Source organism: Vigna radiata, unplaced genomic scaffold (assembly GCF_000741045.1).
Source record: "Vigna radiata var. radiata cultivar VC1973A unplaced genomic scaffold, Vradiata_ver6 scaffold_23, whole genome shotgun sequence".
Classification (NCBI taxonomy): domain Eukaryota; kingdom Viridiplantae; phylum Streptophyta; class Magnoliopsida; order Fabales; family Fabaceae; genus Vigna; species Vigna radiata.
Window position 1 is genome coordinate 1,100,739 of NW_014541837.1, and position 4,393 is coordinate 1,105,131.

Genomic DNA, 4,393 nt, shown 5'->3' on the forward strand with positions numbered 1-4,393 from the left:
AAAACAATTACAAGAGTACTAAAAAAAGTTATAGGTATCTAACGCCCAACCCGAAACTCTGCGTGTGATTCAACCATCACCAAGAAAACTACCCTTACACTAATACGTGTTAAAACATAAAGACAATATATTATATTGCAATAAATATTGAAGTGAATATTGAAGTGAGACCGCACCTCAATGAAAATTTACTTTCATTGAAGTTACTTACGAGAACCTACCAAGTACCCACACTTTAATATATATATATATATTATATTATATTATTATTATTAAGTTACGTAACTCTCTCCTACTAATGTATATACATATAAATATACATACTATCTTATGTATATCATCTTTTACATTTTTTTTCTCTCATGTTGGATAACCACGTAAATCTCCGTGCAACTACTTTTTCTTTCATTTTCTACTTATATTAACTTCTCACTAATGCTCATTTCAAATTTATTTTCTTTAAAACCTGTAACCCTTTTCCACCCAAAGTTTTCTTACTTCAATCTCCATTAATTACTGATGGCCCTACTATCCTACCTACCAACTTTCTCCAATATAAAATCTTGATAAATAAGTATACCATGCATTTAACCTTTGTGTGATTACAGTAACTCAAACAATACATATCTCATGCTGGTTATACTCTCAAGGCCAAGCAACCCATTTATTTTCAAACATTTACATCACCCTACTCCATCCTTTGCGGCAACCGCANACTGCTATTCCTAAATTCCTCCTCACCGAAGCCCTACCATTTTTCCCATGCAAATATCACTCCCAGTANCCTAAACCCAATCTAACATCTCTTTCTTCTTCTTTCTAACCTAGAACATAACTCTGATTACAAAACCTTCCCATGCAAAGCAAAATCCGTGCCTTTCCATTCCTTCCCTACAACGTCAAGAACCACCCTTCACAGTGCTAAAAAAAATGTTGTGAGACCTACCACTTGTACTAACCAATCATCCTCCTAATCTCAATAACTCTAAAAAGAATCCCTCATGCGTAAACCTTATATACCGNCACTTTTATCACAAACAATCACCCATATATGATCCCATACGCAGCACATATAACAGATACATTATGGAAATCCCAGCCCGTCAACACATTGCTCAAAACATACAATTCAACCACAATTAATTTCGGATTGCTCCCCTTACCTGGATTCTATAGAAGCTTTANTCACGCTTTTGATTCTTCACGATTAGACTCCCTCAACCTTCTGTACACTCACTGGACTGCTAACGTTCCCGAGCGTTCTATCAAGAATTATTGTGCTAGGGTTTTCTTTTCTAATATTCTCACGGCAGGTGCAACTCTCCTAAGTTTCAACCCTAACCAGAATTTAATATATAACCTTAACCTTCTAAAATATCCTCTAAATATCATCAGATCCTTTCCGTTACCATTATATCTTTCCCTCTTCAAAAATAAAATAAAATAAAAACTAACTAATCACCGTTCTATCCGGTAGAATAAGAGATAACAAATAAACTATGTTCCCTTTCCTCTCCAAAGTAATTCTGTTAAGATTCTATCTCCCATATTTCCTTTATCTTATAAAAGATATGAAAGAGAATATATCTTCTCTACAGCAACCATATTAGCTCAAAAAAATTGCATTTGAGCTACATGAGATTCCAAATTCGAAAACAATCCCCTACTAGTCAGCATTCACAAAACCTAATAACTACCACCACTAAACTGATTCAAATTCGTTGAAATTATACTACAACCAATAATATATAAACCTTACATTAGGCATTTTCGAAATTTAAAATCAAAACAATCATTAATTTAATTTTTATATCATCCTTAAACACTATTATCACTCAATAAAATATCATAAATAAACATTAATAAAAAAATAAAAAGACATATTTTTCTTTTTTATTCGGGTCTTACAGCGTGCGCCTGGCATTGGAGACATTTCCTAGTGAAAGTACGAGAGTCCTCCTCCATCGTGGGCCAATAGTAGCTGGCCCGGAGTATCGGGGCCTTCAACGTCCTTTGTTCGGAATGAAATCCGCAGACCCCATTGTGCAGCTCGTCCATCACATACTGTGCTTCTTCTTTGGATAAGCATTTGAGCAGGGGGTGGAAAATCCCCTTCTGTACATATCGTCCCCAATGAGTAAAAAATGGGTTATCTTCTTTGCTTCAGCTGGTCGTAGTTTCTGGCCATCGTCTTGTTTCTTCATCAATTCCCTTATCTCTCCTCGCCAATCGGTGGCGTCAGTGGTTATGGAGTGACATTCGACGGACGATTGAAGAAGGACTTGCCGAATGACCGTCGTCAATTGTCCCTTATCCTTCCCGGAACTAAGCTTGGACAATAGATCGGCTCAGGAATTTTGCTCCCGGGGAATGTGTTGTATGTCGACTTTCTCAAATTCTGCGACTAAGGCGGACGCTTTATGAAAATATCTAGACAGGTGATCTTCTTTCACCTGGAACTCGCCGTTCATCTGTCCGATCACTAATTGTGAATCTGTCCGGCAAACTATCTTCCGGGCTCCCATGTCTTTAGCCAGCTCCAGTCCCGCCACCAGGGCTTCATACTCGGCCTGGTTGTTGGAGATCTTAAATTTGAACAGCAGGGATTGCTCCAGGAGGAAACCGTTCGGTCCTTCCAAGACTATTCCCGCCCCGCTTATACTTTTTCCGGAAGCCCCATCCACGTACAAGTTCCACTGATCGTCGTCCGCTTTTGGCAACTCTGCCGCGAAATCCGCGAGGTGTTGACCTTTTATGGATTCTCGTTGCTCGTAACGTAATCCGAACTCGGATAGTTCAACAACCCACCCTACCATCCTACCCGCCAGGTCGGGTTTCCTTAGCACCTTGGAAACCGGATGGTTGGTTCGGACCACGACCTGATGACTTTGGAAATATGGCCTTAAACGTCGCACGACATGAAGTAATGCCATCACGACCTTCTCAACTTGGCGATACCTGGTTTCGGTGTCTTGCAATGTTCGGCTGAAGAAGTATATAAGCTTTGGGCATGGGTCTTCTTGTACCAATACCGCACTGATGGCGGTATCTGACACACCTAGGTACACATGCAATTCGGCCCCCTTGTTCGACCGGTTCATCACTGGGGGATTCATCAAAATTTTCTTCACTTGGGCGAAGGCTTGTTCACACTCGGGGTCCCATTTGCTAGTGGCCTCCTTCTTCATCTTCTTCATTATCGGCCTCGCCCGTTCGGCTAGTTTGGGGATGAATCTAGACAAAGCCGTTAAACGCCCGACCAACCTCTGAATGTCTTTCAGCGTTGACGGGTTTGGCATTTTTAATATGGCTTCACATTTATCTGGATTGGCCTCGATGCCCCTAGAGGTCAACATAAATCCAAGAAACTTCCCACCTGAGACCCCAAAAGTACATTTAGTCGGGTTTAGCTTCATTCCGTACCTCCGGACCTGCCCGAAGACTTCCTCCAGGTTGCGCAGGTGGCTCCCCTCATCCGGTGACCGAACCACCATGTCGTCAATATAAACGTCCATGCAACGACCAATTTGTTCTGCAAATACCCTATCCATTAATCTTTGATACGTAGCCCCAGCATTCTTCAATCCGAATGGCATTACTTCATAATAGTAATTGGCCTTGTCAGTCATAAAGGCCGTTTTTTCCCTGTCCGGGATGTACATGGGAATCTGGTTGTACCCTGAGTAAGCATCTAAAAAGCTCAGCATTCTATGCCCGGAGGCGCCATCCACCAGCGCATCAATACTCGGTAGGGGATAGGAATCTTTCGGGCATGCCTTGTTTAAGTCCGTGTTGTCGGTACACATTCGCCATTTCCCATTTGCTTTCTTCACCATCACCACATTAGCTAGCCAAGTGGTGTAGGTAACTTCTTTGATGAAACCAGCCTCCTTCAACTTCCGTACCTCGTCTTCGACCGCCCTCCTCTTCTCGTCTCCCATCTTTCTCTTTTTCTGCGACACCGGTCGGGCATCTTTGTATAGTGACAGCTTGTAGGTCATAACGGAGGGGTGAATGCCCGGCATATCTGCTGCCGTCCAAGCGAATAAGTACCGGTTCTTCCATAACATGTTTTGCAACTCTTTTTCAATTTCAGCCGGTAATCCCCTTGCTATGGAAGTGGTCTGGTCAGCATTGCGACCTATCATAATGGGTTGAGTTTCTCCCACCGGTTCTAACCGATCTTCCGTATTGGTTCTTGGGTCGAGGTCGGCCAGGGCGACCTCTGACCGGCTCATTTTCCTCCTTTCTTCCACTTGAGAATTAAACTGTAAAATAATTCTAGAGGGCTTGATCGATCCCTCTCATAATCTTCTATTTATAATAATAAATTGATACAAGAGTACATGATAATTAGAGTAACCTAGACACAATATAATCATGATAATTAGAG